The 13,166-nt window shown below is 33.3% G+C and overlaps 1 protein-coding gene across 4 annotated transcripts in view; it reads left to right on the forward strand.

Annotated features, from left to right (window-relative positions):
* Positions 1–6,804: 6,804 nt before the first annotated feature.
* LOC138697913 (uncharacterized) overlaps positions 6,805–13,166 on the forward strand; it is a 37,204-nt gene continuing 30,842 nt past the window's right edge. For 2 of the 4 annotated variants that reach the window (XM_069823506.1, XM_069823508.1), the window contains exon 1: positions 6,856–7,024. The gene's annotated coding sequence lies outside the window, so the exon portion shown is untranslated. The other 2 variants (XM_069823507.1, XM_069823509.1) reach the window with 2 other exon arrangements.

A 13,166-nucleotide genomic window follows, 5' to 3' on the forward strand; every position in this document is an offset into this window, starting at 1 on the left:
TAATATTATCTATATTTTCTGCAAAACAAAAGTACTAATACTGATTTCTTAATATTGCACTTATGTTTTAAATCTTAATAACATAATAGAGAGTTAAGAAGGAATATACACTTAAATTCCATAGTAGTATAATATTACACTGTATTAAGTGGATGGAACACATCATTCATAAAGAAAGTGACATTCCAAAGAAAGAGATTGAGTATGACATGATAACTTGGAATTTATATTGATGGTGGTATCTTTAGCCTTACAAAAGTAATCAATAAACTAATCAAAACAATATTACAGTACAAAGCAAAGTTACCTAGGTACTGTATCTGTTTTAAGTGTAACTAATATTACGTAACAAAACTCTTATCGCATTATGCTTTTAAGGTGATATTTGTGAGCAACTTCCTATCATCAGAATATTAAATTATTTTCTCGAAATCTGCTGAAGCTATAGAGCTGACATTTTTACAACACATGGGCACGCATCTTTTGCTTATGATGTAACAGTAGTTGCTTTGTTAAGTTAATTCATTTCCTTACAAACAATTTCAAAGCGAATATTTTCAAAATGTTCAATACACTATCTTCAGTAATACATATATACGGTATATTAGATTTACGAAAACATTCTGTAAGGCTTCTAAATAAATAGGCCTATACCTGAAAATTTCACTTTTCTATACGAAAAGTTGAGAAAATATTTCTTTTGAATAAAAAAATCAGACTTGTGAAAATGAGCATTAAAATTAAAACTTACATTCTTATAATGCACTTATACTTCTCAGGCAAATCTAAAAATTAACATGGCTACAGTTTTAATAAGTTCTCTTCCCTTTATCTATTGAATCAGTGCTGGCCATCCCTGAATACAGCTCGACCAAGCGGCATATACCACCTCTTTCGTTTGTCTCTTTCCTTTCCGCTGTAAAGCGCTCAGGCTCTCCTGGGTTCTAAAGCGCGCGCTTGCTCCTGTGGTCATCAATTGACATGCCTGCCTTAACCTATTCATAAATGCTACTTAGAGACTCCTTACTTGAATCATTTTAATTAGTTCTATTTATCGATCACTCCTTAATTACTAGCAAAACTTTCCGCTAATCGCTTCTTCACCATAGGAAAATAGTAACGTTGTTAGATCCGATTTTTCCGCTATTACACTGCCATTAAATTCACACGTCATCCATATATGTGAAAATGTTAAATGATTTCGTATCTTTACTTGAGAGTAGACTACTAATTGCACAGTATAAATTTGTATTTGCTCTCTTTCTTACAGAATGGTATTAATCACGTCAACTGAGGGCTTCATGTAATAATACATTGCTTTCATACAAAAACAAATTTGTTATAAATTGGCTTGTGTCAATTACTGTGGATTCGTGAAAAATTAGAATGTTTTAAATGCAATAGTTCAGTGCTAAAATGTAATACTCAGAACAACAAATTAAAGAGATAGACCTATTTTTAGTCTGAGAACTTTTCACACTTGGTTAATTTATTAATTCATTTACAAATTTTTCGCTTCTTTACATCTATTACTATTATAATTATTATTATTACACACTCAGATGACACAATATATGTGCAGGAAACTTCATAAAATATACATACACATACACAAACAAGGCGATTTTTTTTATTCGTGAGTTTCTTTTACAGTGACATAGGTGTGGACTCTTGGTGAATTTGTATCACTTTTGTAATAGAGGATGGTTTGAAAAATCAACAGACAGCTGATTGCAAAAATTTAAGGATGCAACACTGAACAAAAGATGTTTATTTTAAAACAGCATTATACCAGTGGCAAGTTTATTGTTGCTATCCAAATGCTATATCAGTGGTCGTCAGCACTCGCTGAAATGGGTAGAGTGCATGGAGGGTAAGGAACTCTGCTTCGTCGTGCCCAAGGGATAGAGCAGGGCTGGGCACATTACACGATTCTGAGAAATGAGGCTGTTTACTTTGAAGAGCAATTCTCCCGAGCAGTGTGACGCTTGCATACTGTACGTCACACACTGTCAGTTCAGTGGTTGACTCTGTAGTAGGATGGCGAACTTTGAAGATGCATCCGCCTGAGAAGTTGTATGTCAGACGAAAACCTAAATTACATTTAGAGATTGAATGTGGCTAATTCAAATGTTCCAAAGATTGAACGGCTTTTACAAATAAAACGATCTCATAAGTCTCGGAAAACAAACGAATAGTTACTTTGGTTATTGAGTTTCCAGAAGTTTTGTTTCAATAGAAAATATTTATTGATTTCAGATCGATAGAAGTAAGATTTTGTTACAATAGTTTATTCATGCAAAAGAAAAATGTAAGATAATGTTTATTAAAAATTTTCTTCTTGTTTTTCTGATTGAAATCCTTTATTACATATGTTTGTATTATTAATACCATTGTGTAATTGTTAAAGCATTGTGCACATAGATTGTGTAAATAAGCCTAATAATTTGTGTGTGCGTGCGTGTGTGTATGTGTGTGTAGAGCGAAGTTTATTTCATTAAATTAATAAAAGTGTTACAAAGTCTGTACTGTACAATGGATTGATGTAATATCCTTATAAACTATTATGTACTGACAGACTGAATGACTAGAACAACCGTGGCTCTTGTTATATTAATACAGGGAAGGTAGCTGTAATGTGAGTCCGCCACTGTGTGATTGTTCTGCTCCGGCTTAGAATTGAAGTGCCTTGCGGAGCGAAAGCAGCTCTGGCCAGCTACACGGAGCCGCTCTCATGCCCGGCGCTGGGATAGAGAGACAGCATACCCGCCAGCAGCGACGAATGCACGCTAGGGCTGTGTCTTGTCCGCGGGTAAAAGACGCTAGAGCCCGAGCTTGCAGTTTTTTTTATGACCGCTGGGCTATACCGTCAACGTTTCAATGTGCCTAGTGGACCCAATATGAAAACTCTACTCATCTTTCATTTATATTTTGGTTTTGGTTTGTGCTATTCGAGTGCCCTCTCTTTGAAGAGAAAATAAACATACTCTCTCTATTTCAACCGCCAGACATTCATTACAACACCCAATCACCACTGCATTTTCTTTCTAATATTACCACAACCTAATACATATTTAGTCAATTTTTAAGCTACATTAATATTCATTATATGATTGTCCACTACATGTATATATGTATATTTCATTGTTGTACGTAATAGCATATATTTCTATGCAACAGTATGTAATTATGTCCATATGTCTAAGTATTTTTATGTATAATGTGTATTTTGTGTAATGTCTCTATTTTATATGCAATACGTAGTCTATGCATTTGTATCTAATATTGATGTACCTTAACGGCTGTTCCTATTATCACCGCCATGACACAACCATTTATCAATTCGCTATCATTAATATAATATTATACCGGGACATCATTTTATTTCTACTAACATTTCTAATATTAATCTGGCTATATCTTTTGATTAACGATTGAGAACAGAAAACACTGTCTGCTATCCCTTTCACGGCCGGAGGTTGATGGTACTAGCGTAAAATACAAACAAATCACTTTACTAGGAATAGGAGGGAAGAAAAGTAGTGCATCCATTTATGTAAACTAGGAAATAACACGATTATGAGTTTGATAATTTTCGTTAGGTTTTTAATTAATGAAAATACAGTATAGTATTAATAAGTGTTTTTACTCACTAACTGAACTATCCATGCGGACGTATTCATTGTGCAGTGTATATTATACTGTCTACAGCAAATTAGCATACAATATAGAAAATACATTTAAATTGAAAAATAATCAAGATCTGAATATTTATACAAATTGTTGAAAATGGTTGCCGTTCATTTCGATACAGCTTCAGTTCTTTTTTGCATATTATCGCACTATATTGTACCTAATTCGTATTTCCAGTTTCGTCCTTCGTACCTGAAAACAGTAACTTACGTTGAAATCATTCTGTACCTACTCTATAACAGAGTATCTTACGTACTGTAAATTCAATTCTGCCCGATCCGCACAGATAAATTTACTCAGACATGCTATCTCTCTCCGTCCAAGTGGTTATGTAGTAGGATTGTAGAAAGGAAGAAAATCACGTGACAGTTAATTATTTAACGAGACCCTTTTATTTATGTTATTTTAAACAGTTGTATAATATTACGTAGATGTAATGGTTTCAGAAAAGAGCTAAGACAGCCCAGCAACTAGCCTTTACAGAGGGGCCAGCAGAAGCGAATTGGGGAAACCGGGACTTAACCAAACGGACACACAGTAGATACCTGTGTGAAAATATGATTCAATAATGAATGCTTTTTCATCACTGGAAAACGCGACCATATTTCTGGAACGTATTATATTCACTCACTCAGAATTATGAGCGTAAGACGACTTTAACTTATATGCGGCGTTGGTTCTGTGTGGACGGGTGACGTTTACTAGTATAAGGGGTGGGATATGAAGTACATTCAAAAACTCAGGTACAATAAAAATTGAAGTAAAAATAAAATGATGTCCCTGTACAAGCAGATGAGAGAAGAGTTATAATGTCACTGCCATAATTCTAAAACTTTTCTTATGAATCTCGCGACTGACGAATGTGTAAAAAATGTTTCGAAGAGCATTGTAACCAATTACATTATTATTATTATTATTATTATTATTATTATTATTATCATTATTATTCCTGCTCCTGCATTTATTTGCATGATTGTCTTGCCTCCTTCCCTAAAATCAATTTCAAGCTGCGGCATCTTTCTCACATCTTAAGTATGATTATATCGATGTTCTATTGTTCTCAAGGACGTAAAAAGGCAATTTTTAATGGAAACGATTATATAGAGGAAAAACTGGTTATTAATAAAATTGAGACAAGAAGATTAAAATGGATCAGACGAAAAAGTGTAAAGGAGGAGTTAAGAGTAGCGATAAATAAATCAGAACAGTCGAGGCAATCAGCAGGGAAGAGAGAAATGGAATTCGAGCTGTAGGAAGCTCACAATACTAATGAAGATTCAGACCAAACAAAAAAGAAGTGAAGTGAAGGACTAGAGATCAAGAGGGGTTGGAAAACCAATCACGTCCATTCAGAGCACTGCTGCGTTACTGTATTTTCAGAGTGAAGAATTAAAATATACAGTTACGTAATCGAAAATGATGACCTAAGCAATCGAGATACGCCTATTAATTTAATGACAATTTTAGTGCCGCATTTACTCGAAGAGAAATCCCTGCGAATATAAGACAATCCTTAATTTCCGTTGCATTGGTTGAACGCTGCCATTCTCAGATAGAGGACGGACAAATATTAGCTAAGTTGGTGTTTAACCAAAACACTTTCGAACCAATTAACGGTCAATTTCACAAAAAGAAACTAACTTTTCATCATTTTTTTAATAAACTAGAGGTTAGGTGAGATATGGTCCACTGTGTAATAGGTCCTCTATACGAAAATGTCCAACGTTTAGAAATATCCACATAGAAAATTCGTCCTTGCCATAAAAATGTCCTTACCTGTAAAGGTCCACTGTTAGCAAGTCCTCGTCTTAAAAATGGCCTAGTTCGAAAATGTTCACATATAAATTCGTCTATTTCCCTATAATGTCCGACAAGGAAAACTATAAGGAAAGTGCCGAGGAAATTATTGTCATTTCAATTATGTTATACATATTACATATGTAATAGAAAAATACATATGTTGTTCATCTTGAGGGTCACTATATAATTTCAAATCGCATGATATCGCTCTAGGAATCGAAACATTTCATTCCTATCTTTATAATCTTGGTAATTACCCACAATGTTGAAAATTCTGGTTTGATTATTGATAGGTCTATACCATTTACTAGTTGTTTATTATTTGTATGCCCACCAAGGACCTGGCTTACTAAATGTTCTGTTTCCGATTGCTGTTGCAAATGGCTAATGAATCGCCAAATATTCACGTGATGTGCCTCCAGAAGTCGTTGGAATTGAGACTGGAATCCTTGAACCACATTATTCGTACGCTGTCTGCATTAATTACTAATTCATAGACTTTCCATGTCTCTCGAGAAAATTAGGGGGAATTGCTCGCCTTCGCCCTCTTGTCGGATGATCAGTAATATATTTAGGCCCTAATTATTAATACAGTTAGTAACTCATTTCTGTTTTTTCTGCTTTGTATGTTGGACCTTTTTGTATGGACCTTTCGTATGATGGACTTTTTCGTATGATGTGCTTTATAATATGTTAGACCACATAGACGTTAGGCTTTTCCCCTCCATGGACGAATTGTATGTAGGACTTTAAATGTTGAACTACTTAGTTTGTGGACTTTTTTTTGTGGACCTTTTGTACTTGTGGACATTTTGTTATGGACCTTATAACCTGGAAGCAAACTAGACACCAAATCGCTTTTCAGTTTACATTTTTATCGCAGTCAGTACGATGTATTGCCGTCATTTTTGTCAGAGATTTCGAAAACCATAGCACCGTATTACTTAGTGGCTATTTGGTAGATGTGTAAAATGAAACACATTCCTATTTTTCTTCAAAATATTTTAGTTGTTTGTGCTATTGTTAATTAGGTATAGGCCTATTATTTAGTTTGTATTCATTACGTATAAGAGCATTGTTACCTTCTGAGCAATAAAAATTCGTACGTTTCCTAACGTAACATAATATTAAATTATGTTATTAATCGTTCCAGTTCTCGTATGTTTCATAATATTTTCATTTACGGTTACGAAATATGATCACTATTTTCTTTAAGGAGCGAGCTCTTTGGAGCATTTCGTCCCAACGAACACTAGTCTGTCACTTGAATGGTTGGTCCCGGAGTCGGCGCCTGCGAAGCCCTCAGTCTGCGTCCCGACAGCCACGAGTGAGGAGTGCTACAGTGTGTACGGTGCGTGCGATTCAAGTGTCACATCTTCTCATGTCCTCGAGCATGATACTCAACAGCAGTGTGAAAGATATCACATACTTCTTGTTGTCTCCAATTAGTGTCGTATTTCAACTTCAGTTTAAATCATTGCTTTTATCGGTTTAGTTTATTTTATATAAATCATCACAGTTCGGTATATAGGTAGGAGCATTAGTTTTCACGTTCTTGATAAATGAATCATTGACAACTACCTTATTTTATTGGTTCAAGAGAGTTGAAATGCGAAATATTGTGTATTCACTATGATTCGATATCCAAACAACTGGATGACAATGTTTACAAAGTAGGCTAAATAGGATAATGAAGTTAGGACTAAAATATTTATCATTATCATCATTTTCGTAATTAGTACAGAAAAAGGTCGAACTGTTAACGTATCAGTTTTCCACATCTAAAATTCTGGTTCAAATCCAAAGCAACTCAAATGACAATAATTGTACTAGAGAAAATAGTGTTGGGACAGGCTATATCAGGGTACTCCCATTCCCATGCCATTATTCTACAATTTTCCAAACATCATTTTAAAAATGAATAGATTGTTAAATCGTATTGATATAGTGATGTGCCCGTAGGACTGATTATTATTTATCACAGGTAATATCATTAATATCACAGGATTTTGTGAGAATTCGTGTGATATTTCGATAAGATTATTGCACGAATATGTTAATAAATAATTTATAACGAGCAAAGCGTGTTTTTCAATTTCCGAGATTTTGTAATGCACTTCACAAACGTGTGTTGTACAACATTTTTTGCACGATCATATTTTTAAAATTGCAAATACAATATATTTTGCATTGAAAATTTAGAGCCATATTATTCCAAAGCCCTCGCAAAACTGCATTGTAATGGTAACTAAGTAACAATAAATGCACTGTAATGAGTCTAATTCAGTATAGTTTTATGTTATGATGAATGGTTTCCCTAGCAACAAGTTTCTGTGTGGGAATTATAACTTTCAAGGCCTAACAATAACAGCTTGTAAATACAACAAAAATCACGATCGTGCAAAAAAAAATTATTTCTTTCAGCTTCCTTTAATTAACAGATTACCAGCATATTATAAGCTAACGTATTTAATACTGCAATATCACGGCCCATTGCATTGTTAAGGAAACAATGAAAATATTTAACATCTGAACATCACGTGCAACAAGATAGGGCCGACAAGATTTAATTCATAGTTGGCTTTGATTGGCTAATACTCAACGGATTCTTGTATTCCATTGGTGTATTAATTAGTGAGCGAAACGGTCGATGATAGAAGCAGTTACCAATTTATGAGAGATACTCATGGACTTGGGAAAATAGTGCCCATATCTAGAAATGTGACGCGAGGTTAAATATATATATATATATATATATATATATATATATATATATATATATATATAATCTGTCAACATCATCATCATCATCATCATCATCATCATCATCGAAGCCGTGTTCTATAGTGCTGCACATACGGTATTTAATTTCTCGTAAAATGTCCAAAGAAATTAATTTTGTGTGCTGAATAATTCAAATCACCGCAAAGATTTTCTTTTTTACAATTTCCATGCTTTAAAACATACATATAAGGGTAATGTAGCCTACATTTTAATGTACAGGAAATTGTAAAGAAAGAATGATAGCGATAATTTGAATCTCAGGGGAATATAACATTTTGTAACTTATATAAAAAATGTAGGCCTACTATATAAAGAATTTTCGGTATAATTTGAATCATAATGAAATATAAATTTTAATGTTTAGAAATTGAAAGAATGTTTGCGATAAATTTGAATCTTCATTCAGTATACAAAAATAATTTCTTTGTATATTTTACGCGAAAGCAAATATAGGCAGCACTATAGAACACGGCTTCGATGATGATGATGATGATGATGGTTGGTGGTTGTTGTGGTGATGATCTTGACAACGTTGATATAAATGTAACAATGTGTGACACTTCTAGATACACTGCTCCGTCGATTTAGTAGACAGCCAATGTTCACCTACTTAGATATAACACGCGGAGCAAGTCCCCTGCAATCGGCAAGCACCATTTTTTTGGTAGGGCAATGGTATTCAATCTATGATATGCGTATCCCCAAGGGGTACGCAGGGTTGTCTCAAGGGATACGCATTCTACAAATTACGCATGTAAAAATACTGACATATTTATTTTATTATACTAGTTGGTAATTATTGCAATTATATTATAGTTTCTTTTGCAATATTAACTCTTGTTTTTCCTTGTCTCAATAACATTTTACGAAAAGTATTACTATTATTATTGATCAATAACTACTCTATAATAATAATAATAATAATAATAATAATAATAATATTATTATTATTACATCAATCATAAACTTTTCTTTATTCTTATATTCTTTGATGATGTACGAATTTCAACTTCCCTTATCTCTTCCGTTGTTTCCAAACAATGCAACTTTTTCATTTCATATTGAGTCCATTGTTAACAAATAGTGTATTTCTACTTTTAAGTTTATTCTGTGGAACCAAGGAACCCAATTATAATTTATATATTTTATTTTAATTAATAAAAACAGTTATATGCCTAATTATGCTTAACTTTTTTTGACCAGTGTAATTTCAATGCAGTTTAGGGGTACAAATATATTTTGGGGATACACTAGCAAAAAAGATTGAAAAACGCTGAGATAGAACAAAAAAGTCAAGTAATATTATGGACTGTAAACAAAATCGATCATACGGGAATGGGTATTTAAGAGTTGTTAATTCATTATAAAAACCGAATCTGATCTTACGTAAATACAAATTAATTTCATTTCCTAGCATATAATATAGTAATAAATAAATGAATGGATAATTAAATATATATATATAAATAAACTAATAAATAAATAACTAAAGGAAGAGTGAGTGAGTGAGTGAAGTTATGGAGGAAAGAAAGAAGAATTAATGAATGAACGAACAAATGAGTTAATTAATTAAAGAATTGATGAAGAAATAAATAAATAAATAAATAAATAAATAAATAAATATCCTTAACATTCGTGAGGTTTTCAAGGCGTTTCAAGGTTTCAGAAATACGCAGACTTGAAAGTGTTTGTGACATGATGCCTTACCAGTATGAGGGGGCTGGGATTCTCGTCACAACAGCAAACCACGTTGTACTGTTTTCTGCTTTCTTTAGACCAGGTTTGCGATGCTTATTTGTAATTGTGAGCGCGAGCTTTTTTTATCTCCCTTTACGGGCGCGGCGCTTTTCTGCCTGAGCCACATTGCTACTACAGCAGTAAGAAAGGGTGTACAGTACAAACAACGTTGGAGACCATGACAGATCGCAAGCGAGATTACAATAAAGCTTTGAATAATGAATAGAACATTTATTTTTATGTATTGAACACAGCGGTGAAGCAGATGTTTCATATGCGAAAAAAAAATATTATTTGTAAGAAAAACAATGTCAAACGTGATTATGAGACAACACGAAGACGAATACAGACATTATTTGGGAGAAGAGAGAAAAATTGATTTCAGACTAGACATTATAGGTACAAATATAATTTAAATTATTGTTAATATTTTTTTTTCTTTTTATTCACTTATAAATTAAACTTATCTTTAAGATGGTCGATACAGTTCAATATTTGACATCTGTTGTCATCCCTTGAAACTGAACGTCTAAATGTATCATTGACATTTGAAATTTCAACTAATAAAAATATGACCGGTGACAGGGGACTAAAACAAGCCTATAATGAAGTAGATGCATTTTATTTATTTTATTTTTACTCATTTATTTAATCTGGCGGAGTTAGGCCACCAGGCCTTCTCTATTACATCACCAGAATACAAATAGGCGTATACAAAAATAAATGCAGAGAGAATAAGTAAATAAGAAATAGAATAATTCTGTAAGTTGTTAAAACCATCGAAATATCAACATTTAATGAAGTTTATTAAAGATATAGTTTCAAAAAATTGTTATATTTTATTTAACGACGCTCGCAACTGCCGAGGTTATATCAGCGTCGCCGGTGTGCCGGAATTTTGTCCCGCAGAAGTTCTTATACTTGCCAGTAAATCTACTGACATAAGCCTACCGCATTTAAGCACACTTCAATGTCATTGACCTGGCCAGGGATCGAACCCGCAACCTCGGGCATAGAAGGCCAGCGCTATACGACGTGCGGCAACCAGACCAACATAGTTTCAATGTTTGGCAGCGAAAATGCAGATGCAAAAATGTTTTTTGTTGATACAATTAAACAAGAACAATGTGAGAAACAGACTGTCAGATGATAATTTTACTTAAATTTTGAGAATTGTAACTGTAGATGTAATAATTCCGAATACTGAAAAATATAGTTTAGAAGAAAATCAAAAAAATTCTGGCGATTGTTCTTCAATAGTATAATTTAACGATTTTCTTTTCTTCAATAGGTAACTCTGAGTTATCTTAGAGTGATTTGTGAGAAGTAACAAGTTATGGAGTAATACATATTAATTTTAAACCTAGTGCATATAAAATAAAGTTTATTTTCAATGTAAAAACAAGTTTTTTACACGACAACTAACTTTTCTTTTCCTTTCTTTTTTCTTTCTTTCTTTCTTTCTTTACTTTATTGGTTCTTAAAAACCTCTTCCTTTGCAATCTGTTTGCTTGCACTTGTATATTAAATAATTATTAATACATATTCAGAAATTTAGTAACGAAAATTATTGTAATATAATTACTGCCATGTACAAATACGGAAATAATATTTGGAGCTCCCTTATCCTACTGTTTCGCTTACAACACACTGCGCATGTGCAACAAACAAGAGCCCCTGTGTATATATGCTACTTGTGGACAGACGTGTGAAATTGTTGCCTACATACAGGTCTACTCCCATAAAGACTCGCTCCAAATTTTAATTCCGTATCTGTACATCCCTGGAGGTTACGTTGGGAAACCTGTGTAGTGCATCGCTATGCGCTCGTCATCAAGGTCAAGCTCTTCTACTGTGATTGCGAGCTAATATCATGTCATCTCTGCTCTCGTTTAAAACTCATTCTACTAAATCGAGAGGTAGAGGGGCAGAGAAGGCCTGACGGCCTTATCTGTACCAGGTTAAATAAATAAATACTAAATACTAAATCGACGGAGCAGTGTCTGTATAAGTCTCTGTTAATAAACATTGCTGTTGAGTCCATTAAAAATTAATTCTTTATTTTCAGTGTTAAATTTATTTTTCCTCTTCAATTTTTTTTTAATTTCCAACTGTTTCTTTGATATCGTCTATATTGTCTTTTGAACACATCTCTGGCTAACTTTCATGTTTAATTTTTTTCACAAATATCACAGTTTCCATTAAAGATACAAGAAAAATTTACACCCAAGAATATTATTTCTAAGTAAACAAAATCCATCAGTACCGCATTCTGCAGCAAATGAACGAAATCAGCAAACACAGATTACATTCAGCAAATGTATGTCAAACCGAATCGATGAAAAGAATTAAATTATTTCACAAGTTAGGTCCTTAATAAATAAAAATCTCTACCTACTAGAAGCAAGGCAGTACTGAAAAATGGACCGTGATTAGGAAAGAAATTACAAAGTAGTTCTTTCTTCAGCTTTATCGCATAAACATTAATAAGGCGCTGCATTTCAAATTCCCCTGAAAATCCGCTCTAAACCAATGACCAATAATCACGTGCAAATCACAAAGAGTAAAGCAATTCCTGCTCCATCATCGAGTTACAAAGCGTTTATCGCTAATAATAAAAAAGAACAGACTCTTATCGCCAACTAGCAGCAGTCATTCAGGGATTACACTAAATTGCTCAGTTTCCAGATGAAGTTGGTCATTCCACGTCTTTGACATGCTCTGGTCTCCCTATTCGAGATTCTTAGACTATAGTCGGTAGTCGAATTTATAATTGGTTTCCTATGTTTTACATTTTACCGATCGAGCTATAAAAATTCCATTTTTAATGTAATATCTTATCTTTTATTTTTTATTCTATCCTGAAGTCTATAACCTGCTACTGCTCAGGGGAACTATACTTTTAATACTTAACCTAGAATGCATACTGGAATGATGCGTCACCCACAAAAACTTATATTTTGTTGCCATATCTTTGGATGGTTTTCAACCGCTCACAATTCAAACACTCTTGTAAGGATAAGAAGAAAATTCAGAAACTATAGTCTTGAAAATTAACGACAATTCGACCGAGTTTCGGGTACATATTGATTTTCCCATCCATTATAACTAAAAGGCAATGTTAAGTTATTTTAAGATAATCCCTTAAATAT

This window comes from Periplaneta americana, chromosome 4 (assembly GCF_040183065.1).
Source record: "Periplaneta americana isolate PAMFEO1 chromosome 4, P.americana_PAMFEO1_priV1, whole genome shotgun sequence".
NCBI lineage: Eukaryota > Metazoa > Arthropoda > Insecta > Blattodea > Blattidae > Periplaneta > Periplaneta americana.